This window comes from Phyllostomus hastatus, unplaced genomic scaffold, assembly GCF_019186645.2.
Source record: "Phyllostomus hastatus isolate PE091 unplaced genomic scaffold, TTU_PhHast_1.1 phas_scaffold_39, whole genome shotgun sequence".
Taxonomy (NCBI): domain Eukaryota; kingdom Metazoa; phylum Chordata; class Mammalia; order Chiroptera; family Phyllostomidae; genus Phyllostomus; species Phyllostomus hastatus.
Genome location: NW_025334028.1, coordinates 34,220,489 through 34,245,455, shown reverse-complemented (window position 1 = coordinate 34,245,455; position 24,967 = coordinate 34,220,489). Strand labels below are relative to the sequence as shown.

The window sequence follows — 24,967 nt, the reverse complement described above, 5'->3', positions numbered from 1 at the left end:
ATTTCCAGTTGGTAGAATGTAACCTATGGGGCAATCATCTGAGTGCCCTATAATTTTTCAAGAGAGCAAAGGGAAAAAAAGAGTTATAAAATGTATGTAAGATGGAAACATAGTTGGGCCTTGGTTTTGGTAACATGCTAGGGAACCAAATGTTGGAGGCTATGACTTTATGGTCTAATAATATAATGACCATATCAGAGCACCTGGGAAGTCAGTGGAGCCCAGAGGAATAACCACAGGCTAGTAGAGGGTCTGTGTGTACCATCTGACATTGTTCTAGATCTTAGAAGGACACGGAGACTTGGTAGCTGTCTCTGGCTCAACCTAGGTGGCTCCTCCATGGGGCATTCAGATACATAGATGCAAAGGCCTCGTTTCATCCAACACATCTTAGGAGAGATTCAAGAATAGGTATTTCTCTCCAAAAGGCTTGATGTGCAAGACATGGTTTTACTAGGATACATGCTAAAACATTAAACAAACTTATGTTTTCAGAGATGTTATATGTGTGCCCTGGCATAGGACATATCAATGGATACAGATTTAAAAATAAAATTTAGAACAATCATTAAACAACTTTAAAAGTCACCACTTGTCTTGGAATTGAACAAATCATCTAAGGTTTGGGGGTTTTGGGGTGCAGGGGAGTTGGGGAGTAAGAATGGTGGCAAAATGAAGCAATGGCTAAATGTCCAGCTTTTTAAGTTCATCTTTTTGAACCACTGCTTCTACTTAAGAGGAATGGAGCAGCCAAAATTACTTAGTCAACATGATGTTTTCTGATTTGACTGGGAGACTCCTGTATCCAAAACTTTCATCACTAAAAATTTGTTATGGGTTGGTCCTCTACACACAAGCTAAATATCACCTGCTGTGCTTCATCTATTGTCTTATCCTTGAATTGATTTTTGCTTCCCACTAAGAAGGTCTATTTCCTGGTGACTGAAAGAGATATGAATTATGCTGTCCTTCATTCACTCAAGAAATATTTAATGAGCCCCTGCTATAGCATAGCCTCTGCCCTCCACACTAGAACTGTATACAATTGTGGGGAAACCTCCATCTCCCTAGAGCTCATGTCTGGTTCTTCAGATGAGGAAACAGAGATCTAATAAAATTAAGTAGTTTCCTGGCTAGCTTAAAACAGAGCTGGAAGCAATCTTGTAATTCTCAGGGCTTTTACACAGTTCTGTGTGCCAGTGGGCTGGCTTCCCAGGATCCACATTCTCCTGGGAAAAGGTCTCCAGAAGGTTGTGCACAGGCATCCTGACAAAATTGCTAATTAGCAGCCCAAGGAGTGTATGGTGTTAGCAAATTCAAAAGGCAAGCTGGCCAGAACAATAAGGAAAAAAAATAAAGACAAAAAATCTTAAATCCCAATATATGAAAAAGTAGGTGGGTCCCTATCCTTTCCTAGTCATATCAAGAGTACAATAGATTTACCAAACCAACTGGAATTATACACTTAATACTTGCTGATCATACCAGCTTCCATAATGGCTTTTCCCCAGAGAAAATTAGAGCATTCCAGGATTTCTCTGCCTCACTTAGCTTGTAGTGAGAGTTATAAAGAAGAGCAAGTAAAATTCACTTTTTGATATGAATTTGCTTAAATGAGCTGAAGGAGAAAAATAAATGAGAATCATTTCCTGTCCCATTCACCATTGAGCAAATACTGCCATTTTCCAATAAAGGACGGCAGAAAGTACAGGTGACTTCCAGGGCGAGCATCTGAGTGACATTATCTCTCTCTCATGAGGTGCAGCTGCCTCCAACTCTGAATTTGAAATTTTCTAATGGAAATCTTCCCTTCAGGAGCCAAGGGCCGGGATCACCAGCATCAAGCATCTCTCCTCATAGCAAGGCAAGATGAGAACTTGGACAAGCAGTGACCCAAATGGGGACATGCCTGCTCTTTCCTGCTTCTTGACACAAATAATGACTCCTGAAATGGAGCATGTGTAAGGCTGAATCACAAACAAACAGGTTTAAAACAAACTACCCGGCATGTATCCCTCTTGGTATCATCACTGCGATCTTTAAAATCCAGACGTCTCCATGCAGCTATTTGCAACCCTTTGTTATCATTCCATGAATGATGATGATATCTTAACTCATTTTTCCTTATTTCTGATGCATCTCAGAAGTGTGCAGGGGGTCATGTGTGAAGGGCTGAACTTCAGACGACACTTGTGCACCACCCGATTAAAATAAGTGCTTCTTTTCTGGTCCTTATGGTGTGAAACAGGATGACAGTGTCACAGGAAATGAAGCCAATCTTCCTTTTCTACAGCCAACATGGTTAAGTAAGCAGAGGTTCTGTGTGAAGGGATTGTGTTGAGGAGGTAAGCCTGAGTAGTAAGCTGGCTGGACAAATCTGAAGCAGGGCTCCAGTTCATGAAAAGGGAGAAAGAAAAGAGAGAAGTTGCCTCTGCTGAGTCAGTCATTACATAGAGTTGTCGATTAAAGAACTCTCTAGGTTGCCCTCATCTCCAGAAGGTGAAGACAGACTCAACCAAGGACTGGAGTGAGGTGGTTCATTTGTGATGAGGGGGAATGACACAAAGAAGGAAGGGCAGTCAGGGGTATATCCTCCCTCCAGATAACCTGGGGAACACTGTAGTCGATCTTTCTGGGGAGACTGCTGGGTTCGGTTTAGGATAAGCCTCAGAACCCTCCTCAGGGGAGCCAGGTATTCATGCACAGACTGCCCTCAGCTCCAGCCCAGGGCCACTTCGCACTCCTGGGGAGCCCTGACATGGCATGTGGACCACGGCCCAGTAGTAGAACCTCAAGCAAAGAAACATAGGTGCACATAGAAGCTCACCTTTTCCGTGGATGTGGGGGAGACTTGTGGTCAGAGCACTGGCAGCATCTGCCTCAACAGGGATGTTCAGCTTGAGTTTGATTTGGGTTTTGCCCATAAATCTGAGACTGGCTCAGATTCCCTACCCAAAAACATAGAACCAGGGCACAGAGAAAGTCAAGAGATTATATATACAGTGCTAGGCAGAGAGCAAAAGTAAGGATGAAAGGCAAGTGCGCTATAACATAGGCTTTCCTTGAATCTTATAAGGGAGAACGTTGCTCACAAAACCACCAGGTAAGAATTGTATTATTTCTACAAGTACCAACTGGCCAGTGAGTGCTTGGCAGCTCCTTGATTTTGAGGGGCTTGGATAAGGTGTTTTTGGATCTCAAGTCACTTTTTCCTTGGGTCCCTGAGTGACATTGCTGCAGGGGCTAGCAGGCACTCAGTAGCAGCCAGGGCAGTTAGGAGAGATTGTCCTTCTGCTGTGGAAAAGACAAAAGCTAGACAGTCATCTCACTTCCTTAAGCTCTCTGAGCAGCCAGATCAGCATCCACCTGTGTCTTGTCTCTATGGTGACCTTGGGAGGATGTCCTTACTTTTCCATCACAGGAATTCTCCCCAGAGGACCAGCCAGAAATGAGGAGCAGGTGTGAATGAGAATAGAAATGGTCCTGGTGGCAGCCAGACAGTCAAGGTCTCCTCCTGAAACCACACAGCACTGTGTTCCCTTGAGCTTGTGCTCACCTGGCCACTGGCTCCATGGGTTGGGGGCCAGGACACCTATCAAATGGACTGCACCTCGGTAGCTGGGTGATTGGCGCCAGGGCCTCCGGGCTCCCAGGAAGATCAATGGTGCATCCAGACTCCCTCACGCTCCCTGAGATGATTCTGGATGCTTCCTGCCATTGCACAGATCCCCTCCCATTTTCTTCTTTTTTGCGATGCTGGACTATCACTGCCATTCCTCTGAAAAGCCTCCAGCTAAAATTTAATTTGACCGTGGCAGGTAGATTCGTTTTCAGGTACAAAACAAAGGTTTTCAATTCTTGTCAGCTATCGGCACTTGCACACACTCTGACCTTTCCATCTTATTCTCTCTTGCCTCTTTTTCTGTTTTCTTCTGCTTCTGAGACCTGACAGTCATCCTCTGCCTTGAGATGTGAGTTGCCTGTTTCTCAAGGATAAGCACTAAAGCCCTGTACTTTACTTCTGCCTTTGGCGTGAGCATACAAGCTCCACCATTTCCTTCAACACGGCCCGAATTCCTTATTTTCCATGTACACCTTTCCACTTGGCAAGGTGTAAATACCGCTTTATAAAGGACTTCTTAATCTCACACCATAAAATCCATCAGACGTATGAGTGCACTGGAATCACTCAGAAGACCTGTGTGATGGCAGTAGTTATTAGGCTCATGTGGCTACTCAAATCTAATGAAAATTAAATAACAATTTTAAACACAATTATTTTATGTTTTAATTGCAGTTGACATGCGGTATTATATTAGCTTCAAATGTATAGCATAGTGATTAAACATTGATATAACTTCCAAAGTGACAACCCTAGTAAGTCCAATACCCATGTAACACCATACATTGTTATTCGTACAATTATTGGCTATATTCCCTATGCTGTTCTTAAATTTAAAAAATTTTTATTTTAGTTTCTCGGTGTCCCAAGCCACATTTCAAGTGCCTGATAGACACATATTGTGTGTGGCTTCCACACTGGATGGCCCAGACACAGAAAGTTCCATTTTTGCAGAAAGGTCAATTAGTAACTCTTATCTAGATTGAAAGAATATCTTACTGAAGCACGAACATTAGATGGAAAATATTTTCCAGATAATGGGCATTTTAAAAAAACATTTAGTATCACATGGTCATTGAGAGACCTGAAAATGCCAAAGTCATTTCTTATTTAAATGATTGGAAAACAATGTAGAAATTAATGGTTGTTACACTGAAATGGAGATGTACCTTAGACTAATTTCCAGACTATTATCCCAAAATGTGAAGTCCATTCTCTTCTCATGCATTTTCAACAGTGCTCTGTATCAGCAAATCAAACATATTCTTATACATGTATGTATTTTTCCTAGTTTGTTTATGTGCCACCTTATTCAAAAACTTTTTGAATGGTTAATTCAACTAGTCATAACAGAATAAAAAGAGGGTATAATTGAGGGCAGAACAATAAAAGGAATCCAGAGAGAGCTGGCAAAACACTAAAATGTGCTCATGAGTTAAAGGATTTTAAATACAAATACAAAGTTTCTCAGCAATAAAAAGAGAGAGGAAAGTTGATGAGCTACAATTTCTGTGTTAAGGTGATAAAACTATAGCATCCCACAGCTCTTTACTGTCTAGCAAACCCATCAGCCGCTTTGCCACTGAATCTCCCCAAATCATCACTGAGCTTCCTGAATACAGACCCTGAAGATGTTGTACAACCAGCGCACTCCTCAGGACAGGGCTGCCCCCAAATCACCATGCTGCACAGTCACTGACCCTCATCACCACCCCCAAGTGTGCTTCGTAATGGAAGACCCTCACTTACTTACACTCGTGTTACTTCTTTATATATTTTGGAAATTAGTCCCTAATTTGAGGTATCATTTGCAAATATCTTCTCGCATTCAGTAGGTTGCCTTTTTGTTTTGTTGAAAGTTTCTTTTACTGTGCAGAAGCTTTTTAGTTTGATGTAGTCCCATTCATTTATTTATTTTTCTTTTACTTTCCTTGCCTTTGGGGTCAAGTTCACAAAAAACTTCTCTGAACCCAAGGTCCATAAGTTTAGTGTCTATGATTTCTGCTATGTATTTTATTGTTTCAAGTCTTCTATTTAAGTCTTTGATCCATTTAAGCTCATTTTTGTGTGTGGTGTCAGACAGCAGTCTACTTTTAGTCTTTTGCACTTGGCTGTCTAGTCGCCCCAATACCGTTTATTGAAGAGACTTTCCTTTTCCCATTGTAAATTCTTGGCCTCTGTGTCAAATACTAGTTTTCCATATATGTGTGGGTTTGCATATGTGCTGTTGAAGCTAGCACTCCACTTACTTAGAGACCATACCTGGAGCAACAGAACCAACCAAAGTCTCAGGCTCACCCAAGGGAAAAGAAGCCCCTACATTAAGGTGGAGAAGCCAGGTTTGCCTGATAAGCACTCTAATACTACATGATCTACACAGTGATGTTATATACAGGAACATGCTTAATTTTCATCCAGAATCCATGCAAAATCACATTATAGGAAACCTTATCACTGAACATATTTAAGAGCATTTGAGTTCTAAGAGTCATTAATCCATGGTTTTCTTGAAGCTATAGACTAAAACAGGTTTCTTTTTTTTTTAAAGAGAGAGAGAGAGAGAGAAACATCAATGTGTGGTTGCTGGGGGCCATGGCCTGCAACCCAGGCATGTGCCCTGACTGGGAATCGAACCTGCGATGCCTGGTTCACAGCCCGCACTCAATCCACTGAGCCATGCCAGCCAGGGTTAAAACAGGTTTCTTAGAACAGGTAAACATTCAAATAAACTGTCAGGTAAATTTCATAGGAATCAGCTCAGTAGATTGTCTCCTGTGTGGTGGATTTTTGCTGAATGGCCACTGTGTGAAGGCTCTGTGATGGATACAAAGGTGAATGGGACACAGACAACGAGTGTGTCCCCAGCGTGGTGAGATCAGCTCCCATCCTACTCCATCTCACTGAAAATGCAAAAAAAAAAAAAAAAAAAGGAGGGCTCCTGTGCCATGTCTCGCAAAACAACAGACTGTTCCAACTGTCACCTGTCTGTAGTTTGTGGCAGAGGTTTGTCATCAGCCAGTAAGGGTAGAAATTTGGAGGACAATGTGCTTTTGAATTAAACACTTGTGACTTTCAATCCAACCCTTCTACTTCATGTCACAGGACCTTAATTTCTCCAGAAACAGCATCTGGTCTTAAGACTTCAGATTGCTCATCTACAAAATGAACATGATGACACCGCCCTCACTCAGCTGATCTGAGGATAAGTTGGCTAATGTCAGGCACTTGGTCTGCCCCTGGGGTGTGGAGGGCATTTCCTTCTCTTCTCAGTGGGCTGTCAATTCATCTTCATGTTTGTCTCTCACTTCTTTCAGGCCTCTGCTCACAAGCTTCTGTGCTCCACTCCAGCTCCAGCACTCCCTGTCTTTTTGGCTTTGCTTTCTTGTTCTCCAAAGGACTTATTGCACAAACATGCATGCACACATACCTGCATGTGTGATCATATGTGCAAATACATGCATGCACACATATAGTCTGCCTCCTCTAACTAGAATGAAAACTGTGTGAGAAAAAAATTCCAAGTATTTTGTTCACTGCTTTTCCTGAGCATGAGAATGAAACCTACCACATGGTGGGTGCTCAGTAAATTTTGTTGAATTAATAAAAGCTGTTCTTATAAAGTCTGTGTGCTAAAATTCGGTACTTAGCTTAGTGTGCACCAATATTTTAAATGCACCTAAAAACTGCCACCCTACCCCAAGCAAACAGAACAAAACAAGCAAAGAAAAAATACCTTGGACTTGAGAGTTCCTTCTAACTCATATTTAATTATTACTGGTTTATGGTAAAGGCTTTAGTGTTCAGGTTTAGGTTAATTCTTATGAAGAAGTGATTCCAACAGGGGGAGTATTGGTCCAAGGTTAGCAATAATGATTATAAAATCATATAGAATCATATGGGATCAATTCTTTCATCTCTGAAGGTCTCCCAATTGGTTTATTAGTATGAAATTCAGAAGAGGAACTATTCTCACAATTAGCCTGATGTCTCTGTTGGAGTTTTAGTTTGAAAATAATCATATGCCAAGAAGTGCCTGCAGTGGTTGAAAACATAGTAAGAAGCAGCCTCTGCAAATGGGATTTAAAGACGGGGGAACTTCAGAAGCAATTCAAAGATTAACACACAATTTTTTAAAAGGCCTTGCCTTGACTTAAAGAAAAATAAAATAGGCGTGCCTATGGTTCCATATCATGGAAAGGGCTTAAGCTGATACCCCTTTAAAGGTCTCTGGTCACAGTCAGTTTAAATTCCCTTTCCCATTCCACAGCTGTTACAATGTTTTCCAAGAAGACTCTGGAGCTTAATTTGGATTTGAGCACTTCTGAGCCTGCACCAACCTAATGAGAAACTGCGCATCAGCAGTCTGGTACCACTTACACATCCCTTCCTCAAACAAACAATCTAATACCTCTTCTGCGAGTCAATGAATTTATTAAAGACAAATAGTCAGTCCCATCTGCAAATCCTGCAGAATCCAGCATTTTGACTAAATGACATTTAGCCAAGTTGTAACTCTAATGGCAAAGAAAACAGTCTCAGCTCAGTCCTTAACCCTCCATCCCACAGCGAATATCATTTCCAATATCCTGCACAAATTCTTTGAAGGGTTTGTGCCTGGAAGGCCCCAGAGAGCTGCTGCAGTATTAGTTAATAGTGAGGACACATCAGGCTAAATTTATGAGTTATGGTCTCCCCTGTTGGCATAAAAAATAAAATTAAAAGAAAGCCCCCAAGAATGTTTTATCAAGTATGGTGATGGGGCCCTCTCTGACAGGGAGGCCATAAAAGCATATCAGCACCCCCCAATGGGATGTGTTTACCAGCGAAGTCAAAGAGATTGATTGTTTTATCCAGGAATGGCATTTTAGTTCAACATATGGTTGCTGTTAGCCCAAAAAACACACTAATCATCTCATGCATTGCACGCAATAGAAGCAGAAAACCAGCACAATTATTGGTGTCTTTATGGACCCAGCTCCCCAAGGGATGCTCTGAAATGTACTCACTTTATGGAATGCTCCTCAGAGCGTCTGAAGTGATGGGATCAGAGGCTTTCTCACCTGAAAGCCCAGGAGAGTGCCCAGCCCTCAGCTGGGCTTGGGTTTAGGGGAGACCTTGCAGGAACTCTGGAGGCTTCTGATGTCCACTAAAATCCAGATTGATTTCTTAGAGCCTGACCTCTTTGCCTAAGTTTGGCCTCTTGGGAGACACTGTCAGTCTGTACTGTGCAGATGGCCGTGAAAAGTTTCATGTGAGTCTCAGAATAAACATCTGAGGGAGGCCCACTCGATTCTCATCTTATAGATGAGGCAACTGATGTTCACCAGCAACTTATTCAAGCTAAGACTCATGCAGTCAGGACCCAGACCGCATGACCCATCATCAAAGGAGATGCTGGTTGAGCTTCTGCAGGATGCTGGTCTTAGAGATGGAAGGAGTTCATATCACCAGTAATGGCTCACCATCCACTTCTGTTTCCCTCAAATGTATCTATTAATCCAAAGTCAAGCTCTGCCCAGTGTGGCTCAGTTGGTTGGAGCATTGTCCTGTAAACTGAAAGGCTATGGGTTCAATTCCTGGTCAGGGCACATGCCTAGGTTGCAGGTTGGGTCTTTGGTCAGGACACATGCAAGAATGTTTGGAAACCAATCGATGTTTCTATTCCTCTCTCCCTCCCTTCCTTGCTCTCTAAAATCAATAAGCATGTCTTTGGGTGAGGATTAAAAAAAAAGTCTACATTCTCAAGGACTCACTGGTTTGTGCTGGGACTGGTAATTCATATATGTACAAGCAACCTCATTGGACTTGCATGAACATGTAACTTGTGTATTTGTCTCTATCTCCACTGTGTAGTTCAGAACTGTCATGTTAAGAGACATTCCATGTCCTGCCTGAGGTCACACAATTAGTAAATGCCCCCAAAATTAGAGAAAAGCTCTGAGCGCATTACTGGCATCAAGGAGCTAATGAAAAACCATGCTGTTACCACCTGCCCAGCCATAGCGACAATGACAGGAAGTGCTGTAGGTGGAAATAGATACTGGAGGGATGGTGCTTCCAGCGTTTCTTCTCACCAGTTCTCCACACATCTGTGCCAGGAGATCCACGTGCATACCAGTGACCACACCACTTGCTGCCTTTCACTGCATGCCACATGCCTGGCACAGTAATTCACATCAAGGCAGACACACTCCTGCAGAGAAGACCCTAAAATGTCCTCACCTGTGCTCAGGCCAGCGTACACTATGGCCTGGGAAGACAGTCATTCTTCTTCAGTTTCCCTTCCCTGCCCAAGATGATACCTGAAATGTAACCTGCATTAGTTGATTTTAATTCCAGTTGTTGAAAACTGTCACCCTGATCAAGTGAGAACGTTGCCGGGAGAAATCCACACTCCACATAATGCAGTTGTGGATTAGCATTGTGAATAAAGGAGCTGAGCATATAGGCTTTGGTCTGTGTGTTCAGAACACTACAGGGAAGGGGTGGGACTGGAAAAAAAAAAAAACAACAGAGCACAATGTCTGCCTGGGAAGCCCTGAGAGAGGTTGGGTCTCTGTATCCCTGCCTCGTGCTACCTTGATTACCCATCTCTCTCCCCAGCTGGTCTAGTCTTGATCCCTCCTAACTGCAAGGGCTTGGCTTGGCTTCTCCTCTAAGATGGGAACTTCTCTGCACCTCCTCCCTGCTCACTAGCAGGCTTCCCCTTCCAGTATCCTACAAGCTAGTTTATTTATTATGGTTACTTTTTATCATTTGTCTCCTGCCCCAAATTTCAGGTAGTTGCTCAGCAATTTAAAGCCTGAGGAAATGGTGCTTCAGCCCTAGCAGGTCAGAAACATTTCTGTCCCAGATACTCTGTAGCACATTTTCTCAGTTTGACTATCTTCTTTTGCAAAATGGACACAATGACAAGTTCCAGTCCAAAGATGGGCAAACCAGAGGAGGACGTGATGGGACTCAGAGGCACTCAGTAGATGTATTAGGATTAGCATTGCTGTCGTTATTAGCACTGTTCTGTGTTTTTCTGGAACAGCATGTCTAAACATACTCCTATTGAAACAGAGGGCCCAGGAAAAACCTAGAGAGTTCTGTACACAACGGTCTCTTAGATACAGAGATGCCTTCACCAATGTTCATACTGATGACTTGTCATTACCTCCTAGACCTGAGACTTGACTCTTTGGCAAGCTTCCCTGGGGCATTTCCCCTGGATTCAGAAATATTGTAGACAGAATTCTTCTCTTTCAGAAGAACTGCAGCAGGTAAATTTGAAATGAGCCACATGACCAAATTCAAACTTTCATACAAATTTTTTACAGATCAACAAATTTCTTCCTGACCAATAACACCATATTATTCATCTTTATGTGAAAAATATTGTAAAGAATTCTCACAGCAAGCAATGAACACATCTAGTAGTTTGGATGCACATTCGTTTACCCAAAGATGCAGTAACATAGATTATCAGATTGAGAGTCAGTGTATATTGATAGTAAAATAAATAACTGGTAATAATTAGATAATTGTCAGGCTGTGCCCTGATTTTAATATCAAGGATGAGAAAAGTCATTGAAAAAAATAAAAATATTTAAGATAAGAAGAAAAAGTATTTATTATCTTTTTTAACATGGCAGAGAGAGAGAGAAAAAGGATGAGGGTTTGGGGGTCTGCTTAATAAAAGAAGATGTCTGTTGAAAAACAGATGGCAAGCAAGGAGACCACAGAGCTGTGGGGTGCCGTGTAGCCGGCTGTCCCCACCAGCGGGGCGCTCTGCCTTAGTACTTAGAGCAAATGACTCAGGGCTGGAAGGTGCTTGGGTTCTAACTCAAGCAGAACAAGCTTTTCAGTGGGAAGGTGTGTGTGTCAGAAGATGCCATAGGGAGATCACTTAACTCCCTGCGACTCAGCTATCCAACCAGAAACTTCTCTGAAAAGGAAAGCATCTGACTTATTTGTTACTACCCCAAAAGAAAGAAAGACTGACTTTCATATTACTTTTATCTGCCTTCCATTTGTGGCTGTGGTCCTTCATGGCTTCATCCTCATGTACAGACTGTCTGATATATGGAACATGGGTTCGAGTAGAACAGATTGGTAACACAATGCACATGGTGAATCTGACACATGTGTTGTGCCATGTGTACATTTGCAGAACATAGGTCCCAGATTTGGGGACTGCACAGTCCAGCACAATTTCAAAAAAAAAGTTGGGCACATCATGAGACTGTGAAGGGCTACTATCTTCTGAGTAGCAAAAAGAAATAGTGGAAATATTTTAAGAATTTTTTAGATTTTGAAACATGTAACTTTACAAAAACCTCACTTCAGTGTCCTTGTTTTTCTCCTTTGGTCATGGACTGATGAGAACTGTGTCACCAACTGCCCCCAGCCCGCAGGCTGGGATCTTCAGCAGCACTTCATGTGACAATTCAGGGTTGGAGCAGAGCTGGACTGTAAACATCACACAGACACCAGGCAGGTGCATCAGTGCACAGTCTGCCCACGCCATGATGTGTCAGGGAGGCTCATCCCAAAGCAGACTCTTCCCGGCTGGGGGATGTCCACAACGGCACACATTTGCAAAGAGATGTGCACTAGGATAGTGTCAGGAGTATTAGAGCCAGCTGGGCTATTGTCCTTTAAACAGAGGAGAAAGTAAGAGCTGAACTGACCTTGGAGAAATGAAGGGCTCAAGTTGAGAGAAGAAACCAATAGGGTCAGCGTGTGGGGTGCTAAGAAGAGGTGCAGGGTGGAGAGGTACCATCCACATGCCATGAGGGGGAGCAGCTCTCGGATGCCAGGTTTCAGTACCACTGTAATTCTTAAAGCAAATAGCAATTACTGTCTCCTGGAAAGTGAGGAGAGAGAGATGTAAGGGTAGGACTCTTCTCTGAGAATCCAAAAGGAGATACTCTGACCAAAGTGGTTAACTGACTGACTTTCGAGGGACTTGAGAGGACTTGGCTGTGAGCAGCTCAGCGCAGATCTAGGACTTTGCGGGCAGAAGGGAAGGAAGTGGTCCCAGAGGCTGAATTCAAGTTTCACTGAACAAGGCCGCTCCCCTCACTGCCCTTGTGCCAGGGACGGCAGAGTTGGATGGTTGCAGCAGAGACTGCGTAGCCAAAAATGCCAACTCTCTGGCCCTTGACAGAAAATGTTTACCAACAGATCTAATATGTGCTAGAAAAAGGAAATGTAATGATTTACACATGACATTTAGTAGTTGTTGAAAGTTCATCTACAGTGCAGTCCCCCACTATGACACAGGGAGGTCATTGGCAGGGGTGTCCAAGTGGGTCATTTCAGACAGCGCTTGGCCAAAGGAGGGCCTGAATGAAAGGTGGAGGAGGGGAGAGAGGTGAGGCTTTCTGAGCAGCTGTGTCATGACTGTCAGGCGGAGCCTTGCCTGCAGGGAGGGGAGAAGGAGCCCAAGAGCAGAGATGGCATGGTCAACCACGTTGGGTTATGAGGCAGACTAGACACTGGGACAGAATGGGTGGAGGGCATGAGGAAGACAATGGCCAGTCCAGGTTTAGGAGGGCTCCCAAAATGTGCAAGGCGGGTGGCATGGCAGGGTGCAGTCACAGTTCAAGCAAGTGTTGTCTGTGTCAGGGCAAAGCCAAAATTCCTGCCTTAGGGGTTCTAGCCATCTTCCCCTTTAGGGTCAACCCTCTGAGCTGTACAGCCACATGTGCCACTACCTGATGCAGCCACATCATCCTGGGTCCCTAAAGAGAGTTAACATAAATATAAAGAATATACTTACATAGTTTTTGACTTGGAAAGCTACTGCTGCCTAATAATTTCCAGATACAAAGAATCACCATATAAAAATACAAATTCTCATGGTATAGTCATAAGATTACATGTAGGAAATAAGAATGAGAAGCAGTTACTCAGTGAGGTGGCAGGAAACATTTTATTTTATTCTTTAATGAATCCATATGAAAGCTTAATGTTGCAAAATGAATGTATTTTTCCTAACAGTTACATATTACTGAGGAGAGGTAATGCAATTAATGAAATTCTAGATAGTGGAGGTAGAAACTGTATTCTTTTAGTTTCTTCTTATAAATTTGGTTGTAGAATATGCACATTCATATATGCTTTTAAGCTTCAACTCACAGCCACTTCCTAATATTTCTCCGAGAGTTATTTAAAACAATTAAATGGGGTAGTGAACACCAATACAATATACAGATGATGTGTTATATTGCACACCGGAAACCTACATAATTTTATTAACCAATGTCACCCCAATACTTTCAATAAATAACTATATTAAATTTTTAAATAAAGATAACATAATTAAGATAATGCACTAGATTGAAGCAAAAAAATAGGGATATGAGTAAAATGGTGGGAGGAAAAAAATGACACCATATGGTTATGCTATTACTAAGACCTATCAGAAATACAGACATCTTAACAAAATTTATTGAGAAATAATTTATTCTTGCATGCATAAAGATTATTTTTACACAATAATCAGACACCATGATCCCATATCTTTTGCTAACTGACAGGGGTTGTGAGGGGGGAAAATGAACATTACATTTATACAGGTTGGGAAATGGATGACTTAAAGCAGCAAACCTGTCGTGGCCCCCCTAGGTCAAGCTCACTGAAGTGAAGCTAGTTCAGACTCAGTGTGTATGGGCAGGCCTGACAGTGCCCCCGGGAAGCAGGGCAGGAGGCCCGGCAAGCGGGTGCAGGGCTCACAGCTTGTGGTATCTTAATTTCCTTTCAGAGACAAATAAAGTACATTCATTTCTCCCATCCTAGGTCTGATTTTCAGAGTCAGGAGGGGTAAGAGGAAGCTCAGAGAGAACTTCAGCATTTTGAAGGAGGCATATGGTTTGCAAAACCACATTTTCTCTTTGGAGAGAGAGAGACTAAGGGTCCACCTGTGCACATCCATATATTTCTCCATAGTATAGAATTAAATCTTCTTTCCTGGTGTGGACGCATGAAATAGAAGATAAAAGACACTGTGTTAAATGTTTCAGGAAGTCATGTGTCATTAGCATGACTGGCCAGCAGCTGTGGATAAGGGAGCATCAAAGGACCCAACCTAGGGGCAGATATTCCACAAGGACCACCAGCCACCCCTGATTGCAGTTAGCAAATGCGCAGTATTCTGCCATTGTGAGAACAATAGGTACTGGGTTGGTGCTCAATGACTCACAAGTAGATTCCATGGGCATGCTTTCCTGCCAGTTGACCAGGTGCCAGGCCTGGGCTCCTGTGCTCTGGAACTGCCTCATTTCCATGGTTTTCATTTCAGATCTCATCAGGATATTCCCAAAGTGTGGCATTTATCATTGGCCTGTTCTGGGATCGGGGACAGTGCTGACTATTCAGTCCAGCAGAGTTCTAGAAAGAACAGAATAAAATCTTAACCTTCACTCTGCCCAGTTGATGAACAAATCAAATGGTTTTGTCCTCAGTTAAGACACTGAATTTCCAAACTACGGGTCCTTGTCAGGAAAGAAAACCCTGAATTCTGTTTCCCAATCCTCCTGAAATGCCCTGTGGGGAGAAATAACATTTATGAAGGGCTGTCTGAAGGACAGAAGTCCATAAATTCCCCTGGTTACTTTACATTTTACCCTTGGATCAAAACAGACTCCTGGAGAATGATATATTTGAGCTGTCTTGATGGGAGCCTTCTGGGGAATTGCTTCTTTGTAAGTTGTTCACCATTATTTTGTTTGTTTGTTTTTAATTGAACTAAAGATTGTGTGTATGTGTATGTAGAGAAAAAGTCATTCTACTGTCGGGAAGACTAGTCTCATGAGCCATTTATTAAAATTCAGATTCCTGGGTTCCATCTTCAGTGATTCTCTTTTTGGTGGACCCAGGACCCTGTGTTTTATGAAGCTACCTAGGTGATTCTGATGCAAGTGGTCTGTTGAATGCATTTTGGAGAAGATTGCCTTTGAGAACCTGAAGAAAACTATGCATGCTTAAATTGCTCACCAAATTCTGTGCACAGTTCCAAGAACATCAAAAGGTTTGGTACAGATATCAAATTACAAACCCTTGTGTTTCTGAATCAAATTACAGAACTGTTTAAGCTTTTCAAGCACAGTTCTCATCACCTCTTTAAAGAGCCATGTTAGAGAATCTGCCTCCAGCTGTCAGGGTCAGCAAAACCCTGGGCGTTTCCAAAACAAGTAGTTTGTTTTTATTTCATGATTATTGTGAATTTTGTCAAAAATCATAATTCCTTTGCCTTGGTCATCACCAAGGAAGCTCCTTTGCCTTGGTCATCACCAAGGTATCTAAAGGTGCAGCCCACCTCTAACAGCTGGGCAGAATTACAATACTATTGCAGTATGATTATTTTACTCCCATTTTATTGGCCTAATCAAAATTTTCTTTGCTACAATTCACTCTCTTATTGTTTTTATCCTTTGGTGTTGCATTTCTAAATGAGGAAAGATATTGCATAATTAATTATATTATCATTCTGAATCAGCAATTCAGTTAACGTTTAGACCAATCCAGAAGAATCAAGACTGAGTTTAGTTTGTGCTTAGGTTGTTTGTGTCATGCAATCCTTGGTGAGAGCTACAGAGGTAGAATTTTGACTGAAATCATTACTGTGCAGCAATGCTAGTTCCAGTCTCTCTACTTCCTAAACAGATATATGCACACAGGACTTTGATTTATGTAACACACAGTTAAATTAAAAGCTCTTTCAACACTGACAGATAAACAAAATAACAAGAAGCGCCAGACAACTAGATAGAGAGTGGTGGGGGTGGGGTGTGGATACAAAGGTGGGAGTCGTTGTGGAAAATTGATTCTCAGAGCTGACTCATGCATAGCCACTTAAGAAGTAGAGACAGAGGTTTGAAATAACTCCAGTTTACAAAACAGACAAATATCTAGCCTTTTTAGGAAAATCCAAATAGACTATATGATAATGCAAAATAAAATATGTAGTGTGGACTACATGTACCCTGTGGGTTGCCATTTTAAATATCTACTGAGTAAGGAATAAAGAAGTCACTCATGTGGACAGGAAGGTATTGGTGACTGATGGGAGAAGAGGGATGAGACATGAGAGGTGAGAAATGACAGATGAGTAAAGAGAGGTGAGGATGACAGATGGGTGTTGAGTAATGAGTGATGGTTCTGGGTAATGAGTGATGGTTCTGGGTAATGAGTGATGGTTCTGGGTGATGAATGATGGTGTTGGGTGATGAGAGATGGTGCTAGGTGATGAGAGATGGTGCTGGGTGATGAGTGATGGTGTTGGGTGAAGAGAGATGGTGCTGGGTGATGAGAGATGGTGCTGGGTGATGAGAAATGGTGTTGGATGATGTGTGATGGATGATGTGAAATGGCGTTGGGTAAAGAGAGAAGGGTATCAGAGGATGAGCAATGATATTGGTTGATTGGATAAGGTGTTGAATGAAAAGTGATGGGTGTTGGGTGAGGAGTAATGGTGTTGGGAGATGAGTGATGGGTGATGTGAAAAGAATGATGAATCATGAGTGACAGTGATGAGATAGGAGAGACAAGAAAGAAGTCATTAGAAATGAGTGATAAGATACAAGATATGAGTGATGGATGATGCATGATGGGGGATGGGTTATAGGTGATGAGTGAGTGAGGAGAGATGTGCATTGAGTGGTGATTGGTGAGTGATGAGAACTGAGAGATGAGAGATAAGAGATGAGAGAGGATTGGCAAGTGATAACTGATGAGAGATGTGTAATGACTGATGAGTGATTACAGTTGTGTGATGAGTGAGGAGAAATAGGTATTTAATTATGAGACAGTGATGAGAGATGAGTGGGCATAGTCTTTTCCCACAGAATAATAGTAGTTTATTTTTTGGATATTAAAATACAGGTGTTAAGTGATTTCCTGAGTTAATTTTACATTAACATGTCTATTTTGGTTTAGATGGGGTAATAACCCTGTGATTTTATGAAGAACCCAAGTCTAAATAATCAAACTTATACATTAGTAAATTCTGGAAGACTCACAGGGTAGGAACTCATTATTTTTCACGGTGGTATTTGTGGGTTCTGTGGGAAACTTGTTAAGGGATATTTTGAAAACTATGAAGGATAATTTTATTTTTTATCATTAATAGTAATAGATAGGATTTATTATCTTCTATTTAAAGTATTCTCTTGAAATTAGGGCTAGAGTTTTTCATACTCATTCTCAGTGATTTCTTCTAAGTGTCTAACATCTTGACACTTGTCGAAAAGTTCAAGTCAGACTTTTTCTGGCTCTACTCTACAATCTTCCCTTTGATTAGATATAAGTTGTTTTCATGTGTTGGTAGCTTAAAGTTGAGCTTTATTAAGACCTGGTATTGGGAGACAGTTGTACACCTGCTCAGAAGCTGGATTGGTTATGGTTGGTAGATATTTGCTCTTTTCAGCATGCTGCTGGGGTACCTAATAGATGAAGACAGAACTGAGTCTTCTCATTCCCAGAGAAGCCATTTTTAATTTTAGTAATAACATAACTAAAAATTAACTATCCTAGAGCAGATGAAAATCAGAGTGATGGAATCCAAATTGGAGGCTCCAGTGTGGCCACTTTGGTTACAGACAGCATGTCTACTCCCACAGAAGATACTGAATAAGTGGTAGTGACTGAGAAGACTCTTATCTGCAGACCAATGGGAAAGGGTGTGTTTTCCATAAAACCTAATTGAAGATGTAAGCCATTTTCACAGACAGGAAACTAGATTTGTAACTTATCTAAAGGCATTTCTTCTTTTTAAGTATTTTATTGATTATGCTTTTACAGTTGTCCCATTTTTTTCTCCTTAGTCCCCTCTGCCCTGCACTCCCCTCCCACCATCATCCACCCCTTAGTTCATATCCATGGGTCATACATATAACTTCATTGGCTTCTCCATTTCTTATACAATTCTTAGTCTCCATTTATCTATTTTGTACATACCAATTAATCTTCTTATTCCCTGTACCTTTTCCCCCATTCTCCCCACCCCCTTCTCACTGCTAACCCTATATATGATCTCCATTTCTGTGATTCTGTTCCTGTTCTAGTTGTTTGCTTAGTTTGTTTTTGTTTTTGTTTTAGGTTCCGTTGTTGATAGTTGTGAATTTGTCGTCATTTTAGTGTTCACAGTTTTGACCTTCTTTTTCTTAGATAAGTCCCTTTAACATTTCATGTAATAAGGGCTTGATGATGATGGACTCCTTTAACTTGGCCTTATCTGGGAAGCACTTAATCTGCCCTTCCATTCTAAATGAAAGCTTTGCTGGATAGAGTAATCTTGGATGTGGGTCCTCACCTTTCATGACTTTGAATACTTCTTTCCAGCCCCTCCTATCCTGTGAGGTTTTTGTTGAGAAATCAGCTGATTGTCTTATGGGAACTCCTTCACAGGTAACTGTCTCCTTTTCCCCTGCTGCTTTTAGGATTCTCTCCTTGTCTTTAATCTTAGGTAATGTAACTATGATGCGCCTTGGTGTGTTTCTCCTTGGGTCCAACTTCTTTGGGACTCTGAGCTTCCTGGACTTCCAGGAAGTCTATTTTCTTTGGCATATTGGGGAAGTTTTCCTTCATTGTTTGTTCAAATAAGTTTTTGATTTCTTGCCATTCCTCTTCTCCTTCTGGGACCCCTACTATTTGGATGTGGGACCATTTAAAGTTGTCCCAGAGGTTCCTAAGCCTCTCTTCATGTTTTTGAATTCTTGTTTCTTCATTCTGTTCCAGTTGAATGTTTATTTCTCTTTTCTGCTCCAAATCGTTGATTTCAGTCCTGGTGTCCTTCCTTTCACTATTGGTTCCCTGTATGTTTTTCTTTATCTCACTTTGAATGGTCTTCACTCTTTCCTCTATTTTGTGACTATACTCAACTATTTCTGTGAGCATCCTGATGACCAGTGTTTTGAACTCCGCATCTGATAGGTTGGTTATCACCTTGTTGCTTAGTTCTTTTTCTGGAGCTTTGCTCTGTTCTTCCATTTGGGTCATATTTCTTTGTCTTGGCACACCTGTTATGTTGTAAGGGGTGGAGCCTTAGTTAATTGCCAGGGTGGGATCTCCCACATCATTGCATTGTGGCACTGTGTGTGGTGGAGGGATCAAAGAGGGAACAATGTACTTGCTTGGCTCTTGCCCTGTGTTCAGTCACTTCTCTTGCTTTTCACAAATGGAAGTGCCCTTTCAGGTTCTGATTCCCAGGTGATTGGGCTAGTGTATGTTCTAGGACCCCATGGGTCCTTCCAACAGACTCTCCTGTGAGGCTGAGAGTCTCTATTGCTGCCACAACCCCAACAGGTGTTTATAGACAGAGGTTTTGAGGTTTCTGTTTCCCATGTTAGAATATCTTATACACATCTACATAAGTGTGTTGTATTTCATAAATTTAAAAAATCACATGGAAAATCCTTAAAAAGGAGAAAATTCATTAGCATGTGCTTGACTAGGAGAATGTAAATAGTATATTTAGTGGCTGTGACTTAGGTGGCAGTTTCATAATAAGGAGGATGAGGACACATGTTCAGAAAGTTACAGTGGGACTAAATGGAGACAGAAACACCTTGTGTAAGAATTTTAAAAACTCCATTAATATAAGCTTCTATTATGGAAGTTTCTAAATATTGTCATTTCCCATTAATATGTCATTTAATGTATGTTGATTAATTTAGTAGAATATATGATTATAGATAAATAATTACTTTCCATATACAATTGCACATTCATATGTGGAGATAGTGGAAACAAGAAAATTGCTTTGAAAATGTTGATAGACCTTAAGAATATATTTTTCCTTCTTTTCCTCTTACTCTCATCTCCTCCTTACTGCCTTCCTCTTCCAGACTAAACACACAATTGCATATCAGAAATGCCTTTAGACAAGATGGATGTATAGGTAGCTACACTTTGCCCCCTCATACAACCAGAAGAAGGACAACAACAAATTTAAAATAAAAACACCCAGATTTGCCAGAAAATCAAACCATATGGAAGTCTGACAACCAAGGAGTTAAAGTAGAAACATTCATCCAGACTGGTAGGAAGAGCAGAGATGGGCAGCCAGGGCAGAGAGGATGAGAGGCAAGGTGGTGGCTGAAGGACTGGACAGGCGAGATGGTGGTCAGTGGTCCCACATTTGCATGTGAATAAACTGGGAGGAACAACCAGGGAGCGAGAAAGACAGCACAACCCAGGGTTCTAGTGAGGGAAAAGAAAGCCTCAAAACATCTAGCTGTAAAAACCTGTGAGGGTTGTGGCAGCAATAGAGACTCTCAGCCTCACAGGAGAGTCTGTTGGAAGGACCCATGGGGTCCTAGAACATACACTAGCCCAATCACCTGGGAATCAGAACCTGAAAGGGCACTTCCATTTGTGAAAAGCAAGAGAAGTGACTGAACACAGGGCAAGAGCCAAGCAAGTACATTGTTCCCTCTTTGATCCCTCCACCACACACAGTGCCACAATGCAATGATGTGGGAGATCCCACCCTGGCAATTAACTAAGGCTCCACCCCTTACAACATAACAGGTGTGCCAAGACAAAGAAATATGACCCAAATGGAAGAACAGAGCAAAGCTCCAGAAAAAGAACTAAGCAACAAGGTGATAACCAACCTATCAGATGCGGAGTTCAAAACACTGGTCATCAGGATGCTCACAGAAATAGTTGAGTATAGTCACAAAATAGAGGAAAGAGTGAAGACCATTCAAAGTGAGATAAAGAAAAAACATACAGGGAACCAATAGTGAAAGGAAGGACACCAGGACTGAAATCAACGATTTGGAGCAGAAAAGAGAAATAAACATTCAACTGGAACAGAATGAAGAAACAAGAATTCAAAAACATGAAGAGAGGCTTAGGAACCTCTGGGACAACTTTAAATGGTCCCACATCCAAATAGTAGGGGTCCCAGAAGGAGAAGAGGAATGGCAAGAAATCAAAAACTTATTTGAACAAACAATGAAGGAAAACTTCCCCAATATGCCAAAGAAAATAGACTTCCTGGAAGTCCAGGAAGCTCAGAGTCCCAAAGAAGTTGGACCCAAGGAGAAACACACCAAGGCGCATCATAGTTACATTACCTAAGATTAAAGACAAGGAGAGAATCCTAAAAGCAGCAGGGGAAAAGGAGACAGTTACCTGTGAAGGAGTTCCCATAAGACAATCAGCTGATTTCTCAACAAAAACCTCACAGGATAGGAGGGGCTGGAAAGAAGTATTCAAAGTCATGAAAGGTGAGGACCCACATCCAAGATTACTCTATCCAGCAAAGCTTTCATTTAGAATGGAAGGGCAGATTAAGTGCTTCCCAGATAAGGCCAAGTTAAAGGAGTCCATCATCATCAAGCCCTTATTACATGAAATGTTAAAGGGACTTATCTAAGAAAAAGAAGGTCAAAACTGTGAACACTAAAATGACGACAAATTCACAACTATCAACAACGGAACCTAAAACAAAAACAAAAACAAACTAAGCAAACAACTAGAACAGGAACAGAATCACAGAAATGGAGATCACCCGGAAGGTTATCTGTAGGGAGGCAGAGGTGACAATGGTATAAAAATGAACAAACAATAAGAAGCATAATTGTTAGGCACAAAATAGACAGGGGGAAGGTAAGATAGTATAGGAAATGTAGAAGCCAAACAACTTATATGTATGACTCTTGGACATGAACTAAGGGAGGAAAATGTTGGAGGGAGAGGAGTATTGGATAGAGGGGACTAAAGGGGAGAAAAATTGGGACAACTGTAATAGAATAATCAATAAAATATATTTTAAACATTTTTAATGTTAATAAAGTGAATTCTTCTATAACCAACACCCAAGCCTAAAGGTGACAGTATAGTGGCATCCCAGGACATCCTGGGTCCCTCTCTGAGTATAATCTTCCTTCTCTACCCTAGAGGTGCCTCCTAGTTTGACTTTTTTGTTTACCATCATTTTTTTAAATTGTGGTTTTATCACTTGTGTATTTCTAAACTATGAAGTTTGGCTTTCTTTATTTCAAATTATATATACATTTCATTGTTTTACTTCTTTCATTAGACATTATATTTATGAAATCTATACATGATTTGCATATATCTCTGGTGTATTTTTGTTACTATGCCATGGTCCATTAAATTGGAATTTTGAATTCTGAACATACACCAACATAGTATGTTATCCATTCTAATGTAGAAGGGCACTTGGAGTTTTTCACTTTTAGTTTTACCCACAAAATTATTTATGTGTCCCAAAGTACCTCTTGCTCATACACTTAACAATGAAATTACTGCATCATGGGATATGTGTAATTTTAGACTTATTAGACAATGATAACAATTTTCCAAAGTATCTACTAATTTATACCAGCACAGCAGTGAATAAGAGTTCCTGTTGTCCCACATACACACAATCATTTGACCTCATGAAACCTCTTCATCTTTGCCCATCAAATCATGTTAATGTTTCCCTGCCTCTAGAAATGAGCTGTTCTCTGACACCCTCCCCAGACACAGTCTCTTCTATGCCACAGCTTTCGTGTCCTCCAGGGAGCCTCCTCCACCTCATCGAGCAACACCCCCTACCTTTCTCCATTAATGGAATTTACATTCTAAAACATTACTTTTTCATTTACTCAAATTGTACAGATTTGGATTTTCTACCCACATACTTCAAGTGTGTATTTGAGATTTCCTTAATTTACCTAAATTATTGAAAGGCAAAAGTAACATTTGCATATTTTTTTATTTTAAACAGAACAAATTACTTTATTTTATTTTTTAATCTTCACCTAAAGATATGCTTACTGATTTTAGAGAGAGAGGAAGGGAGGGAGAGAGAGAGGGAAAGAAACATCAATTGGTAGCTTCCTGTATGTGCCCCAACCGGGGACTGAATTGGCAACCTGGGCATTTGCCCGGGTTGGGAAGTAAATCTACAACCTTTCAGTTTATAGGATGACACTCCAATCAACAGAACTTCACTGTCCAGGGCCAGAACAAGTTACTTTTAAAAGATTATTCCAGGTTGAACAGAGATTAAGAAATAGAGTCCAAAGAGCACAAATAGTGATTATCTGTATGCATATATATATAATTATGTAGTATAATATAGATAAAATATGTTATATATGTATGCTTTATGTAATTATGTACATGTAATATACTTATATAATATATAATATAGGCACGTTATATTATATATGTAGATATGTTTACCATATATGATATATTATCTTTGTTATATAATTATATATTATATATAATTTATGAGTGGTTATATATCAATTATAAGAGAAAGATGAACAATAACTGCTTAATAGAACTGAGAGGAACTGATGGATTAGAAAACAGTTTGTAAATCGACCTTTATTTTAAATGAGTTCAATATAAAATCCATCTCAAAGAAGTAAATTTTCTGCATATTTTAGCCAACTTACTTAGAAATTGATTGCAAGTCTTAAAAGTGGAGAACAGCAATAAATGTGCAATATTTCAAATGGTTAGGAGCATGAATCTATAATCACAAAGACCTGAGTCATAGTCAGTCTATCAGTTGATAGGTATGCTTCCTTGTATAAGTTACTTAACTTGAATGAGTATGGCTTTCTCCTTGAAAAAGTGAGCCTTTTGGAAAGGATATTGTGCGGTATTCACAAACTTCCAAGGCCAGTATTTATTATTATTATTATTATTATTATTATTATTATTATTATTTATTATTATTATCATCATCTCATTTCATCCATGAGACAAACTGGGCTTATGGAGCTTAAAGGACATGCTTTGCTCTAAAGCTAGTGACCTCTAGAGGTAGAACTGGATGTAAGATTCTCCAAGTCTTTGCCACTGGGTCATGATGTTATTAAGACCTATTCTAGAACTCCTTAATATTTGACTGTTTCTACTTCATGTCTCAGCCCAACAAGCCAAAGTACACAAATAATGTATCCATTACCCTTCATAAAATGGAAGTTTAGTACATGGTGGTGATAAAAATAATAATGATATTGATGGTTGGTGGTTGTGATGATGGTGATGATATTGGTGATAATGATAATAATGGTAAAGATGATGGTAATGGTGATGATGATGATAATGATGGTGATGATTATGATGGTGATGATGTTGCTGATGTTGATGACTAGAAGATGTGTGCTTTTCCTTAGACCCAAACAAGATGATCGGGTTCTAGTCTCTGTTTCTAACTCAGTGACATATCTAAAGCTCACATATCTTAATGATTCAAGTCTGCTCCAAATCTTTCATAATACTATGTTCTGCCCAAATGGAGCATTGGAGCTGGAGTCCTATTTGTTATCTACGTGTACATGTTTAAGCCCCTTGCGTAGTGGCATGGGATTG

At 40.8% G+C, this 24,967-nt stretch overlaps 1 protein-coding gene across 1 annotated transcript in view; it reads left to right on the top strand.

The window, feature by feature from the left end:
• The window catches only part of ADARB2 (adenosine deaminase RNA specific B2 (inactive)), a 436,890-nt gene that overhangs the window by 172,799 nt on the left and 239,124 nt on the right, over positions 1–24,967 (top strand). The window lies entirely within an intron of this gene.